Here is a 21,953-nt window from a genome sequence, read left to right on the forward strand (position 1 = left end):
GGATGCGCAAGGTATTAGGAAGAGCTAAACGATACGCAACTGGATTGATACGGGTCAGCACCCTGTAGGGTCCAATATAACGAGGAGCGAACTTCATGGAGGGCACTTTTAAACGGATGTTCCTCGTGCTCAGCCATACCCTATCACCTGGAACAAAGACCGGAGCCGCCCTTCTACGTTTATCAGCGTGTTTCTTGACCAACATAGAGTTGTGCACAAGGATTTGTCGAGTTTGATCCCACAACTTCCTCAAATTGGCAACATGAACATCAACCGACGGCACCCCCTGGGAAGGGGAATCCGAAGGAAGAATAGACGGATGAAAACCATAATTCATGAAGAAGGGGCTTGAATGAGTAGAATCGCAAACGAGATTGTTGTGTGCAAACTCCGCCCAAGGAATCAAACCGACCCAATCATCCTGATGTTCAGAAACAAAGCATCGTAAATATTGTTCAATTTTCTGGTTGGTACGTTCAGCAGCTCCGTTAGACTGAGGATGATAGGCAGAAGAAAAGTTTAATTTAATACCAAGTTGAGAGCAGAAGGACCTCCAAAAGCGGGAAACAAATTGGGAGCCTCTGTCCGATACAATTTGAGAGGGTATCCCATGTAGGCGAAAAATCTCCTTAGCGAATATCTCTGCCAATTCGGGAGAAGACGGGAGTTTAGGCAGGGGAATGAAGTGTGCCATCTTAGTAAACCTGTCAACCACGGTGAGGATAACAGTCTGTCTTTTAGAGATAGGTAGATCGACAATAAAGTCCATGGCCAAACAGGACCATGGTTTTTCTGGAACCTCCAAGGGTTGCAGGAATCCACATGGAAGCGTATGGGGTTGTTTGGTTTTAGTACAAACTTCACATGCAGCGATGAACTCCTCAATATCCCTCCGTAAAGCAGGCCACCAGAAGTCCTTAGAGATCAACGCGTAAGTTTTGCGAATACCAGGATGTCCCGCCATCTTGCTATTATGTAAACACTGTAAAAGTTCCAGTTGAAGAGCAGGAGGAACGAAATGATGGCCCGCAGGAGTCTGTTTAGGTGCTAAATGTTGCAACTTAATGATCTCGGCCAGTAATGGAGAATGAATCCTGAGATTCGTATTAGCAATGATATTGCATTTCGGAACTATAGAAGAAAGAACTGGTTCAGGTACAGTAGAAGGTTCATATTGGCGAGATAATGCATCGGCTTTAGAGTTTTTAGAACCAGGTCTGTAAGTCAGTACATAATTGAAGTGAGTCAGGAATAAGGACCAACGAGCTTGTCTAGAGGATAAGCGCTTAGCCTCCCCAATATAGGACAAGTTTTTGTGGTCCGTCAAAATCGTAATAGGGTGTAGGGTCCCCTCCAACAAATGTCTCCACTCCTTTAAGGCTTTAATGACTGCTAACAGTTCCCTTTCCCCGATGTCATATCTGCTCTCAGGCCCAGAAAATTTCTTAGAGAAGAAACCACAAGGGTGTAACGGTTTATCCACCCCTAACCTTTGAGACAGAACAGCCCCAACTGCTGTCTCAGAGGCATCGACCTCGAGCAAGAAAGGCAGAGTCGTATCAGGATGGACTAGAATGGGAGCCGAGGCAAAAAGTTCCTTGAGAGTCTTGAAAGCACCCAGAGCTTCCTTAGACCAGAACTTAGTATCAGCCCCTTGTTTGGTCATATTGGTAATAGGCGCAATGATAGAGGAGTATCCTTTAATGAAGCGCCTATAGTAGTTGGAAAAACCAATAAACCTTTGGATAGCCTTGAGTCCTTTGGGCAAGGGCCAGTCTAAAATAGATTGGAGTTTTACAGGATCCATTTTAAAACCCTCCCCAGAAATCACGTATCCAAGAAAGTCTACCTGAGACTGATCAAAACTGCACTTCTCCAATTTGCAATATAGACCATGTTGCAGCAGCTTGTGTAATACCTTTCTGACCTGTCTATGGTGAGTCTCAATCTCCTCAGAGTGTATTAGTATGTCGTCCAGGTAAACAATAACACAATCATGCTGAAACTCCCTAAGTACCTCATTAATCAAATCTTGAAATACTGCAGGAGCATTGCATAGTCCAAATGGCATAACAGTGTATTCGTAATGGCCATACCGGGTATTGAATGCCGTCATCCACTCGTGACCTTGCTGGATTCTCACCAAATTGTAAGCCCCTCTGAGATCTAACTTGGTGAAGATTTTGGAGCCCTTAAGACGATCAAATAACTCGGCAATCAGTGGGATAGGATAGGCATTTCTGACAGTTATTTTATTCAAGCCTCGGTAATCGATACAAGGTCTCAGCGTGCCATCCTTCTTCTTAATGAAAAAGAACCCAGCCCCGGCCGGAGAAGAAGACCTCCTGATGAATCCCTTTTCTAAATTCTCCCGAATATACTCCTCTAGAACCGAGTTTTCCTGAACAGACAAAGGATATACATGGCCCCTCGGAGGCATAGTGCCGGGTAGAAGCTTAACCCCTTAAGGACCAAACTTCTGGAATAAAAGGGAATCATGACGTGTCACACACGTCATGTGTCCTTAAGGGGTTAATCTTACAGTCAAATGACCTGTGTGGAGGCAAAGAATCGGCATTCTTCTTGTCAAACACTGCCCTTAAGTCTAGGTAAAGGTCTGGTATTTGTCTTTCTGTGGACTGAGTAGGATTCTCCGGTATGTTAATATTAGCTAATGGAGAAACCTTGCACAAACACCGATCCTGGCAGCCCTGGCCCCACGAGAGTATCTCTCCTAACTCCCAATCGATAATAGGGTTATGTTTTTTCAACCATGGGTACCCCAGAACTATGGGAACGGAAGGAGACGAAATGAGCAGAAGAGATAAATTCTCCACGTGTAGGATACCCACATTTAAATTAATGGGTATGGTCTCACGAAAGATAACAGGGTCTAGTAGTGGTCTACCATCTATGGCCTCAACGGCCAAAGGTGTCTCCCTTAGCTTGGATGGGAAATTGTTCTTACTAGCAAAGGCTTGGTCGATAAAATTCTCAGCAGCACCGGAATCTATCAATGCCATAGCCCTTACTACTTCCTTCCCCCAAGTTAAGGAAACTGGTAGCAGAAGCCTGTGATCTTTATAATCAGGAGTAGAGGACAAAATAGAAACACCCAAGGCCTGTCCTCTAGAGAGACTTAGGTGCGAGCGTTTCCCGGGCGGTTAGAACAGTTCGAGAGTAAATGACCCTTGGCTCCACAATACATACACAAACCCTCTCTTCTCCTGTGCTGTCTTTCCTCCTCAGAGAGGCGGGTATACCCTATCTGCATAGGTTCAGTAAGCAAAGATATCGTGGAGTCAGGACTTGGAACAGCGGGAGCTAACCTAAAAGAAGGTCTCTGGTTCCTCTCTCGAGTGTTCTGTCTCTCTCTTAGACGTTCATCTATACGAGAGATGAACGAAATTAAATCCTCTAAATTCTCAGGGAGTTCTCTGGTAGCAACCTCATCAAGGATTACATCAGATAGGCCATTCAAAAATACATCCATATACGCCTGCTCATTCCACTTGATTTCTGCCGCCAGAGACCTGAACTCTAGTGCATAATCCACCAGTGTTTGGTTCTCCTGTCTCAGGCGCAACAGTAATCTGGCTGCATTAACCTTTCTACCTGGAGGGTCAAATGTTCTTCTAAAAGCAGCTACAAATGCGTTATAGTTATAAACTAATGGATTATCGTTCTCCCATAGTGGGTTGGCCCATCTCAGAGCCTTCTCAATGAGTAGGGTGATAATAAATCCTACTTTTGCCCTATCTGTAGGATAAGAGCGAGGTTGCAATTCAAAGTGGATACTAATTTGGTTTAAAAAACCACGACACTTCTCAGGAGCCCCACCATAGCGTACTGGGGGGGTAATGTGAGAAGAAGCACCCACTGTGGCTACCTCTAGACCTGAACCGACAGGAGAAACAGGGGTATTACGTATCTCCTCTGGTGGGTTATTGGCACAAGCTAATAGAGCCTGTAGCGCAAGCGCCATCTGATCCATTCTGTGATCCATGGCTTCAAACCTAGGATCAGGAGCAGCCAGCTGACTGTTTGTACTTGCAGGATCCATTGGCCCTGTCGTAATGTCAGGATCGGGACAGGGATCCAACACGCAGAGTACAAACAGTAGCCAGATACGTATACCGGACCTTAGAATGGCCGGACTAACGTAAGAAGTACAGTATAGAATGGTCAAAGACAAGCCGAGGTCGAGGGTAACAGAAGACAGGTAAGCGAGAGACAAGCCAAATCAAGGGTAACAGAGATAAGCAGAGTAAGGTAAATGTCATGCCTTAATTATAATATCCCCTTACTTCCTGGTTCCACGGAGCTTAGCCACACCTCTTCATGACCCGGTCTCCCTATTTAATCTGACCGCACCAGCTGATCGACGCTGGATTAATGAACTACGTTCCGTACTCACGAACCGGCTGCAACATCGTTGTGAAAGCCTGCTGTTACCGGACCGGACTGGAAGACTTCAAGTTCCCTTCACCTTTCCTCATCCACGGCTAAAGCTGAACTCTATCCATGCAGGATAATCCGCCTCTGAGGAAATCTCGGGAACCAGTGTTCTATGTGCCGGAAGCTAAGTAAAACTTCTCTGATAAGCGTTGCATCTAAAGCTGTTATTTCCTGTTTCCAAAGTCCTACGTTAAAGCCAACCGTTACAGCTAACTTCAACTCATACTTGTCTCAGTTAGCTGCATCTATCTATCTTCAGTTAAAGTCTATGGAACAGCTATTGTAACTTCTTATCATCTAATTAATTAATACTACTAAAGGACTCTTGCTGCTTCAGTTACCGTTTACTCCTTAAAGCTACAGTGCATATAATTGTGGACTTCAGTTATCGTTTACTCCTTAAGGATACAGTGCATATAATTGTGGACTTCAGTTATCGTTTACTCCTTAAAGCTACAGTGCATATAATTGTGGACTTCAGTTATCGTTTATTACTTAATGCTACAGTACCTGTATATTGGAATTAAAGTCAATACCAATTACTTTCTAATAAATATTCGAACTATAAGAAATCTGCAGTTGTGTTCCTTCATAACAAATGTTTAAACGTGACAGATTAATCCAGCCATTGTAATGGATCCAGCAGATTTCGATTCTACTATAACTACGTTGAATCAAAGAGTTAATGTACTAGCCCAAGGTGTGCAAGACCTGCAAATTACTAACGAAAGACTTCTCACTTATATCAAAGATTTACAAACTCGTACTCCTCATACTACTCTGCTCTCGGCTAGCGATCCTGCTGTATGTAACCCTGAAAAATTCTATGGTGATCGTTCCAAATATAAGGAGTTTTTTTATTCCTGCAAACTATTGATTGCTTTAAAACCTAGAGCTTATCCCACAGAAAGATCTAAGGTTTTTTCAGTTATTTCCTTTCTAAGAGGTGAACCTATGTTCTGGGCCCATACCTTTTTGGACAATGATGACCCCATCTTAGGCTCACTGGATGAATTTTTTGAAGCCATGTCTCTCCTCTATGAAGATCCTAACAAACAAGCTACAGCTGATTTAACAATCAGAACACTACAGCAAAGAAATAGACCCGTTGAAGATTATATTGCTGAATTCAAAAGATGGGCTATAGAAACGCAATGGAATGACATCACATTGCGCAACCAGTTTCGAATTGGTTTATCGGAAGCTGTAAAAGATGAATTATCTAGAACAGAACTCCCTACTAATTTGAACGCTCTAATTCGCCTATCAATCAACATTGACAGAAGATTAAGAGAAAGAAAGGCCGAAAAGTCTCTTTTTCTTTCAAAAGACCACAAACCTTTCACTCCCTCTAAAGCTCCAGAAAAGACTTCCTTAACAAGTGAACCTATGGAACTAGGGGCTCCAAAGCCTCCTGACAACCCATCTGAACCAATCGAACCTATGGAAATAGGGATAATAAGAAGTCCCCTCACTCCTGAAGAGAAAAATCGAAGACGTATGTTAAACCTCTGCATGTATTGTGCCTCTCAAGTTCATTCAGTCTCTGATTGTCCTTCATTGAAACGGACAAAAGGCAGAAGGCGGTCTCATGCCTCTTCCATCCTAAGTGTACTTCCCTCTACAGCAAATACTCAAATGTCCCCTATCGTTCTTGTATTACAGTGGGGATCAACTGGTTAAGGAACCACAACCCTCAAATCTCATGGTTTCCCTTCTCTCTTGCATTTGATTCTGATTATTGCAAGAAAACATGCTTGCAACGTATTCCAATTCTTCAGTCTACGAAAGAACTAGCTAAAACCTCATGTTGTTCTGACACCGAACTGGAGTCTCCTCCTCCTACAATCATTGGTGAATTAAAGAGAAAGTTTACAACAGCTCCTATCCTTCAACTTCCAAATCCTTCATATCCTTATGTCCTTGAAACGGATGCTTCGGAATTTGCAATTGGAGCTGTCCTTTCTCAACACAAAACTCCTCAAGTACCTCCTTCGCCTAAAGTCATTGGAATCTTATCTTCTCTTATTGACGACATTAAAGGTCTCAGTGAAGATGCTCTTGAACTTCCTAAATCAATGAAATTATCTAAGAAAAACGGTCTCTACTATTTCAAAGACCGGATTTACGTGCCTCCCTCCTTCAGGATTAAAATACTTGAATTTATTCATGATTCTCCTCTGGCAGGTCATCCAGATATGAAAAAGACCCTTGAATTGTCTAAAAGATACTGTTGGTGGCCTCGTCAAGACCAAACTATCGAATCTTATGTCAAATCTTGTTCTGTATGCCAAAGATCCAATCAATTGTCCTTGTTGAAGCCTCATCATCCTGACCCTTTCCAAAGGAATGTCACTACTTCTCCTGACCCCATACTGGTCCAGGGTGAAGAAGAATACGAGATTCAAAGTATACTGGATTCAAGGATCCATCGTGGCTCCTTACAATACCTCATCAGATGGAAAGGATATGGAGTTGATGAAGATACATGGGAAAACTCCTCTGATGTTCATGCTGACAAATTAGTTTCCAAGTTTCACAAACGCTACCCTTCTAAGCCACGTCAATAGCACCCAGAGGTTGCTCATTAAGGAGGGGATACTGTCATGCCTTAATTATAATATCCCCTTACTTCCTGGTTCCACGGAGCTTAGCCACACCTCTTCATGACCCGGTCTCCCTATTTAATCTGACCGCACCAGCTGATCGACGCTGGATTAATGAACTACGTTCCGTACTCACGAACCGGCTGCAACATCGTTGTGAAAGCCTGCTGTTACCGGACCGGACTGGAAGACTTCAAGTTCCCTTCACCTTTCCTCATCCACGGCTAAAGCTGAACTCTATCCATGCAGGATAATCCGCCTCTGAGGAAATCTCGGGAACCAGTGTTCTATGTGCCGGAAGCTAAGTAAAACTTCTCTGATAAGCGTTGCATCTAAAGCTGTTATTTCCTGTTTCCAAAGTCCTACGTTAAAGCCAACCGTTACAGCTAACTTCAACTCATACTTGTCTCAGTTAGCTGCATCTATCTATCTTCAGTTAAAGTCTATGGAACAGCTATTGTAACTTCTTATCATCTAATTAATTAATACTACTAAAGGACTCTTGCTGCTTCAGTTACCGTTTACTCCTTAAAGCTACAGTGCATATAATTGTGGACTTCAGTTATCGTTTACTCCTTAAGGATACAGTGCATATAATTGTGGACTTCAGTTATCGTTTACTCCTTAAAGCTACAGTGCATATAATTGTGGACTTCAGTTATCGTTTATTACTTAATGCTACAGTACCTGTATATTGGAATTAAAGTCAATACCAATTACTTTCTAATAAATATTCGAACTATAAGAAATCTGCAGTTGTGTTCCTTCATAACAAATGTTTAAACGTGACAGATTAATCCAGCCATTGTAATGGATCCAGCAGATTTCGATTCTACTATAACTACGTTGAATCAAAGAGTTAATGTACTAGCCCAAGGTGTGCAAGACCTGCAAATTACTAACGAAAGACTTCTCACTTATATCAAAGATTTACAAACTCGTACTCCTCATACTACTCTGCTCTCGGCTAGCGATCCTGCTGTATGTAACCCTGAAAAATTCTATGGTGATCGTTCCAAATATAAGGAGTTTTTTTATTCCTGCAAACTATTGATTGCTTTAAAACCTAGAGCTTATCCCACAGAAAGATCTAAGGTTTTTTCAGTTATTTCCTTTCTAAGAGGTGAACCTATGTTCTGGGCCCATACCTTTTTGGACAATGATGACCCCATCTTAGGCTCACTGGATGAATTTTTTGAAGCCATGTCTCTCCTCTATGAAGATCCTAACAAACAAGCTACAGCTGATTTAACAATCAGAACACTACAGCAAAGAAATAGACCCGTTGAAGATTATATTGCTGAATTCAAAAGATGGGCTATAGAAACGCAATGGAATGACATCACATTGCGCAACCAGTTTCGAATTGGTTTATCGGAAGCTGTAAAAGATGAATTATCTAGAACAGAACTCCCTACTAATTTGAACGCTCTAATTCGCCTATCAATCAACATTGACAGAAGATTAAGAGAAAGAAAGGCCGAAAAGTCTCTTTTTCTTTCAAAAGACCACAAACCTTTCACTCCCTCTAAAGCTCCAGAAAAGACTTCCTTAACAAGTGAACCTATGGAACTAGGGGCTCCAAAGCCTCCTGACAACCCATCTGAACCAATCGAACCTATGGAAATAGGGATAATAAGAAGTCCCCTCACTCCTGAAGAGAAAAATCGAAGACGTATGTTAAACCTCTGCATGTATTGTGCCTCTCAAGTTCATTCAGTCTCTGATTGTCCTTCATTGAAACGGACAAAAGGCAGAAGGCGGTCTCATGCCTCTTCCATCCTAAGTGTACTTCCCTCTACAGCAAATACTCAAATGTCCCCTATCGTTCTTGTATTACAGTGGGGATCAACTGGTTAAGGAACCACAACCCTCAAATCTCATGGTTTCCCTTCTCTCTTGCATTTGATTCTGATTATTGCAAGAAAACATGCTTGCAACGTATTCCAATTCTTCAGTCTACGAAAGAACTAGCTAAAACCTCATGTTGTTCTGACACCGAACTGGAGTCTCCTCCTCCTACAATCATTGGTGAATTAAAGAGAAAGTTTACAACAGCTCCTATCCTTCAACTTCCAAATCCTTCATATCCTTATGTCCTTGAAACGGATGCTTCGGAATTTGCAATTGGAGCTGTCCTTTCTCAACACAAAACTCCTCAAGTACCTCCTTCGCCTAAAGTCATTGGAATCTTATCTTCTCTTATTGACGACATTAAAGGTCTCAGTGAAGATGCTCTTGAACTTCCTAAATCAATGAAATTATCTAAGAAAAACGGTCTCTACTATTTCAAAGACCGGATTTACGTGCCTCCCTCCTTCAGGATTAAAATACTTGAATTTATTCATGATTCTCCTCTGGCAGGTCATCCAGATATGAAAAAGACCCTTGAATTGTCTAAAAGATACTGTTGGTGGCCTCGTCAAGACCAAACTATCGAATCTTATGTCAAATCTTGTTCTGTATGCCAAAGATCCAATCAATTGTCCTTGTTGAAGCCTCATCATCCTGACCCTTTCCAAAGGAATGTCACTACTTCTCCTGACCCCATACTGGTCCAGGGTGAAGAAGAATACGAGATTCAAAGTATACTGGATTCAAGGATCCATCGTGGCTCCTTACAATACCTCATCAGATGGAAAGGATATGGAGTTGATGAAGATACATGGGAAAACTCCTCTGATGTTCATGCTGACAAATTAGTTTCCAAGTTTCACAAACGCTACCCTTCTAAGCCACGTCAATAGCACCCAGAGGTTGCTCATTAAGGAGGGGATACTGTCATGCCTTAATTATAATATCCCCTTACTTCCTGGTTCCACGGAGCTTAGCCACACCTCTTCATGACCCGGTCTCCCTATTTAATCTGACCGCACCAGCTGATCGACGCTGGATTAATGAACTACGTTCCGTACTCACGAACCGGCTGCAACATCGTTGTGAAAGCCTGCTGTTACCGGACCGGACTGGAAGACTTCAAGTTCCCTTCACCTTTCCTCATCCACGGCTAAAGCTGAACTCTATCCATGCAGGATAATCCGCCTCTGAGGAAATCTCGGGAACCAGTGTTCTATGTGCCGGAAGCTAAGTAAAACTTCTCTGATAAGCGTTGCATCTAAAGCTGTTATTTCCTGTTTCCAAAGTCCTACGTTAAAGCCAACCGTTACAGCTAACTTCAACTCATACTTGTCTCAGTTAGCTGCATCTATCTATCTTCAGTTAAAGTCTATGGAACAGCTATTGTAACTTCTTATCATCTAATTAATTAATACTACTAAAGGACTCTTGCTGCTTCAGTTACCGTTTACTCCTTAAAGCTACAGTGCATATAATTGTGGACTTCAGTTATCGTTTACTCCTTAAGGATACAGTGCATATAATTGTGGACTTCAGTTATCGTTTACTCCTTAAAGCTACAGTGCATATAATTGTGGACTTCAGTTATCGTTTATTACTTAATGCTACAGTACCTGTATATTGGAATTAAAGTCAATACCAATTACTTTCTAATAAATATTCGAACTATAAGAAATCTGCAGTTGTGTTCCTTCATAACAAATGTTTAAACGTGACAGTAAACAAGCCGGGTCAAAACCAAAAGGGATAATAGAATACACAAGCACTGAGTGACTAGAACAAGCTAGAACCACGACAGGGCAATGAGCTAATGAAAGAAGCTCTGTTAAATACCCTGTTCAGAGCAGTAACCACGCCTTCAAGGCGTCCTGATTGGTCCTGCAGCCATTGACTGACAGGTTGTTCCGGGGGAGTGTCCTGATGACTACTTCCTGCCTAGATGCTGTAAAAGGCAGTCACTCCCTCGCGGCCGGCCTAGCATGACCGGATAGACCGCGGGGAAGGGAGCCATCAGACCGTCTGGATGGAGGAACAGCTAAGTCTCTACCTCTTTCGGAGGTAGAGACCACAGGTACCCTGACAGACTGGAAGAAAAAAGATTTAGTCTAAGGCAAAGGAAAGGTTTTTGTACTGTAAAAACAATATGAATGTGGAATTCTCAGCCTGAAGAAGTAGTTTTATCAGAATTTGTACAGATGTACAACCAGCAACTAGATGCATACTTGCAAAAACATAATATTCAATTATATAATCTAGGGTAGGGTGATAGCTTCTTGATGCAACGTTAAATCTGACTGCCATTCTGAGGTCAAGAGGGAATTGTTTTGTTGCAAAATTGGAAGTGCTTTAAACTGTTTTTTTTTTTGCCTTCTTTTGGATCAACAGCAAAAAAAAAACAAATGATGAAGGCTGAACTTGATAGACACATGTCTCTTTTCGGCCTATGTAACTATGGTAACTATGTAACAAGACACACAGTAGGGCTGGGTGGACAACGAGCCACAGAGAGGCCTGGCTTGGGTGGATTAAGGGAAACACAGAAGGTCTGAGGGGTACAAAGAGACACACAGTGGGGCTGGGAGGACAAAAAGACACACAGAAGAATGGAGCTGGCAAAGAAACACTGTCACGCCATCCCCATCCCCGTGCTTACCTCTGGGGCATTTTCACGTGGGAATTCTGACAGACACATAGAGGGCTGGGAGGGACATAGAGACTCACAGAGGGGCTAATGGGACAATGAGGTACATAGACAATTGCATGCTGTTATGTAATTGGTGAATGCTAACAGTTACACTGAACCCCTATCCACAATCTTAAAAAACAAAACAAAAAAAAAAACCTCTCCTTTCACAAAACATTGAATTCAATTCTAAAGCAATTCAACGGTAACCACAGCTGGTTCCCTTATTTACCACTATAACATCTTAAAGCATAGAACTTAGCAGAGCTAACCATACAGATATCTTTAGCCATGATATTATATAGTTAGCAAGAGATCCTCTATTTAAAATATATAAATTATTGAGAATACAATATAACATAAGGATTGTCTTGAAAGCAATAAAGTTTTGTCTTTAGATATTTTATTATATAAAAATATAAATATAGACATATAAAATCCATTACAATAATTTATAACAGAGTTTATAAGATTAAACTATATGCTTGCAAATATCATTAATAGATTAACATCCTGAACATGTCATCATGTCAGCCTCTCTGTCATTATAAGATGGAGCGTCTGTCTCCAAATCTCTCCTCTATGTGTGTTCTCTAATATTTAAATGTACACCCATTTATACCTTTTTTCATTTTATGGTTACCGTAGTTCATATATGAAAAAGTAACACTTCTTTTACTTTATTCATTTTAGGACCTCCATTAACTTGGCAAAGATACAAGGCCATAACTAAAACGTAAGGGTGTACACGTCATGGGAAATTCTCTGACTTAGGACAAGATGGCATCTTAAAGTCTGAACATCTTTATCTACTTAGGGTTACCACAGTATATTATGTACTGAAAGAGTCGTAGCATAGCCTTGAAGCTTGTTTCTGCATTATTGTTATTGTAGTTCGTCTGGGACAAAATGACGTAAACATATTATGCACTGAAAGTAGGTAAAAGGTTATTGCTTAAAGAAACATGTTTTAAAAAAACAATATGTTCCATTTCTAACAACTTGTCAGTTTGCAATATCTTTTAAAGACAAAGTACACAGTTTGAGAAATACAATATTTGCATTTTCCCATAACACAACCGCTCTGACTCCCAAATAGCATGGTATATCAATCTCATCAGAAACCTATCAGCTTCACATTTCACAAAATAAAGTAGTCTTTGTTCAATGTGTAATGTTGCCTCTAGCAATAGATCATTCACATAAACTGGGGAAAAAAAGGGAATAAGATATATTCACATAAGTAAGTAGACACAGCCACTATAGTCTCTATTGTACATACAGCATGTAAGTGTAATTTATTTCACTTGTGACATGTTAATGAGCATATGAAATGGGCGACCAAGGATTGGCTGAAAGAATTTCTGGTTATAAGTGATGTTATTTCCAACGATTACTACATAAGTGTAATGTATACTGTGATCATTGTTTGTCAAAGTTACTTCCTTCTGAAAAGACTCCAATGACATAACAGCTCTAACCATCCATTTTATATTTCACAAATTTTGCCCATATCATTCTCTTTAGAACCTTGCACTTCACAACTTCTTATTCCTTTTGCTTCATAATTCTACCTATCATTTCTGTTCCACAACACTTTTATTATTTCCTTGTAAATGTGCTATAGACTTGGAACTTTGAGCCATGGTTCAAGGCTCATGCCTACACCATCTTCATCAGATCCTCTCATGTCCATTTACCTGACCTCGTTGCTTTTTCCTTTTTTACATTAATCTCATCCTTAACCATCAGCTCTCTATGTGTGACCTTTCTGACTAATTTCACCTTATCTTTGGCCTCATCATTGATCATTGTGCCCCTTAATAACCGTATTAGTAACAATGCTATATAATATACACAAATAAGGGGACATCGTATAAGTGGGATGCGTGATTACTATTTATGATTGTCTAGAACACCCTTTATCACATGCAGAATATGGGCATTTGGTCTGACTTTTTAAGTGAGAACTGAAGAACAAAGCAAAATACAAATCAAAAAATAAGTTAGATGTGTTATTTTTGTAATTACAATTTGGTTCTAAGGGTTCCCTTTATCCTGTTTTGCTGTGTATGTGATTTCTACTTGTGTGCTTGTTGCATGTACAGTATCCATGTGTGATAGAGCAACTGTTCGAGTCTTGCTTTACACCACAACAGCTGCCTATAACCATCTAGTCTTTGTTGAAACTCGAATAGAAGATCTGCTGTGGAACACTTGAGCACTGAAAATGATTGTCAACAGTGAAATAAGATTACTAGTTACTCTGAACAGTTTAGGAGGGACATCTAGCAATACTGGAAAATATATATTTTTTGAGAAATGGCACTTAATTGATTAACAGTTAGCCATGACTACAGTGGGGGAGGGAAGAGAAACAGATTGGTCAGTATTGATTGACCTGCTAGGTAAGACAATGGTAATTGAAGGTAAAAGGCATGCAAAATATCAATCCACAGATGCAGTTCCAAACAAAAATCTACAATTTTTCAAATTCAGTTTTTAATTATTTGTTACCCCTTCCTTGTTTGCTAAATTACTAATCTAATTAAACTGTATGTTTCAAATAATTATGGGACAATCTAGTTAAGACCCAGCTAGATAATTTCTTGTCGTATGTATTATTTAGCAGTCCTCCTGGTTTGTAATCCTCAAACATATTATTATATTTTATAAACATAACTTTTATTAGTATATTTAGAATGTTTCTTTTCTTAATATAATAAATGTATTAAAAGCTAAGTTTTAAAAATAAATTGTTTCCTTAACTGAAAAATCTGATTATAGAATGAATTCTTATGACACTCAGGGGTACATTCATTAAACTCTGAATTGTAACAAATTGTAATTTCAAACTACCAATTTTAGGCAAAAATTGCACATTTAAAAGAATATCTTTGTTTCAGCTCTAGTCACAACTTGACTATATGATCCTAGATTTTGCCATTCAGATTTACATTTGTTTAGGAGACTTGTATATTTGGTTTGAAACAAACTTGGATTTGTCCAAATTTTAGGCAATTAATGGGTCGTCCAAATTCAGTACTGCAAAGCAACACATGGACAGATCACTTAAAAATTGACTCGCACACTGGACAACAGTATAGTTTGTTTAGTGATTTGTTGCTCCATCCTTGGCTCAAAGAAAAAGAGATGGTTGATGAAAAAAAGATGATTGATGGTTAGGGGGCGGCTGCTACATGTTGTTTTTATTCACAGATCAAATGAGAAGTGAACAATAGAGGGAAGAAAAGAAGGGACAGTAAAAAATAATAATAATTAAAATATATATATATATATATATATTTGTATATGTTTTATAAATATACAATATATAAATATTGATTTTTTTTTCTGCTTCTCCACTTTTTTCCATCTATTGGTTACTTTTTCTCAGATGGCTGTTAGAGATCCTTCCTGGGTCATGGCTGCCTAAAATGCATCCAAACATTCAGTGTCTCCTCCCTCTGCATGAAGACAATGAACTTTCCTCATAGAGATTCATTGATTCAAATCATCTCTATGAGTAGATGCTGATTGTCCAGGGCTGTGTTTGAATCATGCTGGCTCTGCCCCTGATCTGCCTCCTTGTCAGTCTCTGCCAATCCTATTTAGAAGCACTGTGATTGGATCAGGCTACCATGATGATGTCAGCAGACTACTTGTTTTTCTGAGTCAAACAGCATGCAGAGTTACAGCTTCAGGCTTGAATACAGCAAGAGTTTGTTATATTTGTCTGGAGGAATGAGGGGCCCAGGGAGGCTAGATGGTGGTTTAAACACTATAGGGTCAGGAATATGTTTGTGTTCCTGAACCTATAGTGATCCTTTAATTACGAACAGCTATAAATAAATAACTTTGATTTCAGAAGCAGTAAATAAAATAAAAACAAAAGGGGGGTTATGAGACACATAGACGAAGACTCACTTTGGGGCAATACACGTCTTTGGTGTAGCCAAAAGTCCTTGCACTGGCCCTGACAGCTGATGTTTAATTTATCACAGAAAGTGCTTCCACAATGTTCAAAATGAATCATTGTCTTCTGGTTCCACTGGAAATGTAGAACTAGGGAAGGAATTAAATCTAATTTAGGTGCATGTATAGTTATATATTAATAAAGATAATTCGGGCTAGTAGCTAGTATAACATAAATGGCTTGTAGAATTAAATATTTAATAGTTTTGAGAGCGGCACTGTCGCAATCTGTTGACTTTGCATAAATTGTAAAGACCCCCAACAGTGACAATGCCACTGGGTGTTCTGTGGCTGGAGAGAGGAGGTAAAGGTGAGTTCCACCATCTTCTTCCGGTGGATCCTCTACATCACTACTGTACTCTCCTGCTTGTATACATGACCACCACATGTGGATCATGGTACCCTTATCTGAACCGCATCTCCAACATACATTACTAGAACCAGGGTATAGGTGTGATATTCTTGCCAGTACTAAGTATCACCTATAATATATTTTTCAAAGAACCTCTAGGTGTGTTGCACATGCAGTAATACCCTAAAGAGATACAATCATTTTGGTAACATCATCATCTTGAAGCGGCACTGTCATAGCCACATCCGTTTTTTTAACCCCCTCCCGACTCCACTACATCTAATTTCCCCTCTAGTCACCCCCATAGGTCCCCTATATTAACTTTTAAAAAACATCTTTATTTTGTGCCCGGACCTAGGTCCTGGGCGCTGCCATCTTTGTGTAGGTGGATAAAGGCCCTGTGGCACACGTCATCTGCCCACACTAGAGAGCGCTGTAAAATTCCCGTGCATGCCCAGTTAAACTCTGGGGTTATTGTCCAAAATTCGAACAGGAATTTTGTCTATTCATTCATTCGTCAGAAATACAAATGAATGAATAGAAATGTCAGACGAACAAACACAGAATATCGGTGTTCGTTTGTTTGTTCGTTTAGTTTATTACAAGGAGGGAGCTACAGGTGTGCAGCTCCCTCCTTGTAATATAGAAACATAGAATGTGACGGCAGATAAGAACCATTCGGCCCATCTAGTCTGCCCAGTTTTCTAAATACTTTCATTAGTCCCTGGCATTATCTTATAGTTAGGATAGCCTTATGCCTATCCCACGCATGCTTAAACTCCTTTACTGTGTTAACCTCTACCACTTCAGCTGGAAGGCTATTCCATGCATCCACTACCCTCTCAGTAAAGTAATACTTCCTGATATTATTTTTAAACCTTTGTCCTTCTAATTTTAGACTATGTCCTCTGGTTGTGGTAGTTTTTCTTCTTTTAAATATAGTCTCCTCTTTTACTGTGTTGATTCCCTTTATGTATTTAAATGTTTCTATCATATCCCCCCTGTCTCGTCTTTCCACCAAGCTATACATGTTAAGATCCTTTAACCTTTCCTGGTAAGTTTTATCCTGCAATCCATGAACCAGTTTAGTAGCCCTTCTTTGAACTCTCTCTAAGGTATCAATATCCTTCTGAAGATATGGTCTCCAGTACTGTGTACAGTACTCCAAGTGAGGTCTCACCAGTGTTCTGTACAATGGCATGAGCACTTCCCTCTTTCTACTGCTAATACCTCTCCCTATACAACCAAGCATTCTGCTAGCATTTCCTGCTGCTCTATTACATTGTCTGCCTACCTTTAAGTCCTCAGAAATAATCACCCCTAAATCCCTTTCCTCAGATGTTGAGGTTAGGACTCTATCAAATATTCTGTACTCTGCCCTTGGGTTTTTACGTCCAAGATGCATTATCTTGCACTTATCCACATTAAATGTCAGTTGCCACAACTCTGACCATTTTTCTAGTTTACCTAAATCATTTGCCATTTGGCTTATCCCTCCTGGAACATCAACCCTGTTACATATCTTAGTATCATCCGCAAAAAGACACACCTTACCATCAAGACCTTCTGCAATATCACTAATAAAAATATTAAAGAGAATGGGTCCAAGTACAGATCCCTGAGGTACCCCACTGGTTACAAGCCCAAGCTTCGAATATGTAAAGAAAGAAGCGGCAGGAACCTATGCTCACCGCCACTTCCTAAGCCCCTCATATCCTCCCTCACTCTCTGAGGTTTAATGTCATTATTATTATTATTATGTTGTTATTATTATGTTTTTATTTATTTAGCACCAACAAATTCCGCAGCGCTTTACAGTGAGTGGACAAACAAACATGCAGTTGTGACACACAGGAACAGAGGGGTTGAGGGCCCTGCTTAATGAGCTTACATGCTAGAGGGAGTGAGCTAAAGTGACACAAAAGGTAAGGATAGTATTAGTCTGTCAGTTGCAAGAGAGGAATCAGTCGGGAGCTATTAACAGTTTCATTGATAGGCTTTTATGAATAAGTGGGTTTTTAATGATCTTTTGAAGGAGTGGAGACTGGGAGAGTATCTAACGGAGGAGGGAAGTGAGTTCCACAGGAATGGTGCAGACTCGAGAAGTCTAAAAGGCGAGCATCAGAGGTGGGAGTACGGACAGAAGATAGACGCAAGTCTTCAGCAGAGCGTAAGGGCCTAGACGGGACATACTTGTGTATCAGGGAGGATAGATAGGTGGGAGCAGCATTATGTAGAGATTTGAAAGCAAGCATGGGTGGGGACCCGGAGGGAAGACAATTGCTCATGGGTGGGGGCTGGGCCTATTGTCATTTAGGGCCCCCACCCGCTGCTTATGGGTGGTGGCCGGGGGGGGGGAGGACAATAGGTCCCCCCATTTTTAGTTAGGGCCCCCATCCGCCACTCATGGGTGGGGGCTGGGGAGAGGACAATAGGTCCCCCATAGTGAATTAGGGCCCCCATCCGCTGCTCATGGGTGGGGCCGAGGGGGTGAAGAGTAGGTTCTCCCCCATTGTCATTTAGGGCCCCCACCTGCCGCTCATGTGTGTGTGGGGGCTGGGACAATAGGTTCCCCCCATTGTCCTTTAGGGCCCTGATGGAAAATGAATTGTTTTACCTATGCAATGCTTTGTGAATATTCACTTAGACATACAGAGCTATAAATATATATATGTTAACCTATGGATGTATTGCATAATAAGATGTGAATTTAATAACCTATATTATCCTGTATCTACAGTTGTTTGGACAGGTCTTCCTTGATGGTTCGGTTGGCGTCTGCTCACTGTTTACTAGACATGCCCCTACTTGCGATATAGCGAGTAGGAGCAGCTTAATTACTAATACTAAGTAATCTTTACTTACTATTAGTGCAGTTGGCTGAAAGACCAATCTTGTTTTTTCAGTCTTTTGGTAGATAGCTCCCTAATACCGTGGGAATTAGGGAGCTATCTACTAAGCGGCTGCAAGATGCATCCGCTATCGGATCGGAATTTCATTCATTCAAATGAAATTTCGAACCAACCTAAAAGTACTGTTTGTCGTCCTAACATGAATTAAGAAACTGTTCTCATTCTGTTAGGGTAAAATTCGGTAGTTTTGCTGGCGTTCTGTCTAAATGATAGGACGTTCTGGAATAGTGAAAGGAGGCATTGCGAGATCACAGGGGAAAGGTGAGAATTGTGGGAAACAAACCTACTGTCCCCCCCGGCCCCCACCCCTGAGCGGTGGGTGGGGGCCCTAAAATTAACAATAAGGGGGGACCTATTGTCCCCCCCGGCCCCCACCCCTGAGCGGTGGGTGGGGGCCCTAAAATTAACAATAAGGGGGGGACCTATTGTCCCCCCCGGCCCCCACCCCTGAGTGGTGGGTGGGGGCCCTAAATACGAAGGGGGGGACCCTAGTCACCCCTCCCCCCAAAAAAAATATCTCCCTACCTAAAAACAACTTACCATTCGATGTTTTCTTTCTTCTACAATCTTCTTTTTTCAGACCCAAAAAAGGCCAAATAAAAAAACATAATAACCGACGCAATAAAAAAAAAAAAAAACGAGCGCACAAAAAAAAAATCCATGTTCACCCATGGAGGGCTCCGCGCAGACTGAGCTCTGCAGGGCGGGGGAAGGCTTATAAAGCCTTGCCATGCCCTGCAATTAGGCTACGAACACTCTGATTGGCTGGTTTAAGCCAATCAGAGTGCTCTTTGTCATTTTACACAGCGTGGGAAAATTGAACTTTCCCACGCTGTGTAAAATGACACAGAGCAGTGCGATTGGATGACTTGAAATCCATCCAATCACAGTGCTCTGTGTCATTTTACACAGCGTGGGAAAGTTCAATTTTCCCACGCAGTGTAAAATGACACAGAGCACTGTGATTGGAGCCCCTTTTTTGGGGCTGAAAAGAAATGTGTGACAGACACATGCCCTCATTGATACATGCACTGATATACACTCACTGACAGATACAGTCATTGGCACACACTGTTTAACCAACACACACTTTCAGACACACACTGACACCCACTCACTGACAGGCACCCCCATTCTCACTCACAGACACACACTGACAGCTACACTCACTCACTCACTCACTCACAGTAAGGTGGACAGCGCAGAACACAAGTCAAGCAAGGCATTTGTCTGGGAGCTTGGGGTGGTATTTTTTGGCGCCCCCCTTAAAAGTGCCGCCCTAGGCAAATGCCTTGTTTGCCTTGTGGTAAATACATCCCTGAATATGGGTGTCATATTTATGCCAATAGGCTATTTTTATATATATATATTTTATTTTTACTGGGCATATAGTAAGAAACAGTTTGGCTTTTGGGACATGATTTAAAGCATCCAGGCATGGATATCAGCCACCCAGCGGCGTTCATCCATACCTAATTTAGTGTTATTTAGAGCCTGAATTGCAAAACCGGACATTGTTAAAAATCTACAAATTTTGCAGTCCATGTGGCTTGTATACAGCCTGGTTGTTTTGTCTGTTCAGGCCATTCTGACTTTCGTGAAATACCCTAATTTCTGCTGACTCATTTTGTGCACTTTATATGCTTGTGGTTCCCAGCCAAACTTCAAGGCACACAAACTTTAGGCATTTCCCAAATGTGTTCCACTTGAGATACTGACATAACCAGGACTGCTGTGCTGGCATTCTCAGACTATCAGGCAGTCACTCTAGCAGTGTCTGGTAGAAATATTATTTTTTCTGCTTCTGACCTTTCCAGTACTGATTACAAATACGGAGTCCACCATCAGCTGGACAAAGCACTGCAATTTCTAGCATCCAGCCACATTATTTTGTTAATCATTTGGGGCAAGTGCAGCTGTGCCTGTTGCTACCCAGTGGTCATGGTGCAGAAATAGGTCTGCATTGGTGAATTACATTTGGCCATGGCTGTTAGCATCGGACATAAAAGTTTGACCTTTCATATATTAAGTAGTGGAATTGCCCCCCCAACTGACCACTGGGTATCATCAGAAAAGTTTCAAAACCTAACTTTAAGTTTAGATTGGATTTGATTAAAATTGTGAACAAAAACCTACAAAATTACATTAACATTTTAATTCTATTTAGTACTTTTAAAAACCATTTACAAATATTGAGGACAGTTTATCTCAGCTGCTTACAACTCCAATATTCACTGGGGACATTTTCATGTTTATGACCGAAACAAATGTTACATAAAATAACATTGTTTACCTCTATCTAGAACATTTAAGATCAAGCAATCAAAACTCCCAGTTATTCAAGATATGCTCAATTCTCTGAGGTATCTGGCACTGGAGTAGTATTTAAGATGTATTACCATTTCTTGCTTTCATTCTACAGACAATGCATGTGCTATAAAAAGCACTGTCTAAAAACCAATCTAATCTCAAAATAGCAGACTAGAGGACGATTATATCATTCTGAATACGTGGCTCATCCAATGTATTACTCAGTTTCCACAATTGGCAACTAGCAGGATGTAAACTGAATTCCTTTCACAGAGACCCATTCATAATAACATGTTTCTTTCCTTCTGTCCAAAAAAATAGAAAAGGCTTTTTTTATATCTTACATTTCTGGTTGAATGTATACCAGCTGTAGTTGCTTATGGTAAAAGTGATGAGGTTGCTATGGCAATATTGGCCTAAATATAAAAAAAGAACATATATCCCATTTAGAATTCACAGTTTCTATTTTAAAAATATACCTTAGAGGTAACTGAATACGTAATACATAAATTAACACATCTGACTAATGCTCATCTTATTTTCATATAAATGAACTGGTGGGTGATATACTAAAAACAAAAAGTGCTGCTCTACATCATTGCAAAAAAAATTTTTTTTAATTAAAGTTTATACATTTTTATGTAATAAGTGTATACATAAGTGTATACATTTTTATGTAATGTTCTTTAATGTTTGTGTCCATCTCCACAGGTCAATGGAATCCTTGACACACAGGGTCTAATGCCGAGTAATGCGTGATAGGGGGAGCAAGAGAACCCTCCCTTGAATGTTTCTTAACG

Source organism: Pelobates fuscus, chromosome 3 (assembly GCF_036172605.1).
Source record: "Pelobates fuscus isolate aPelFus1 chromosome 3, aPelFus1.pri, whole genome shotgun sequence".
Taxonomy (NCBI): Eukaryota; Metazoa; Chordata; class Amphibia; order Anura; family Pelobatidae; genus Pelobates; species Pelobates fuscus.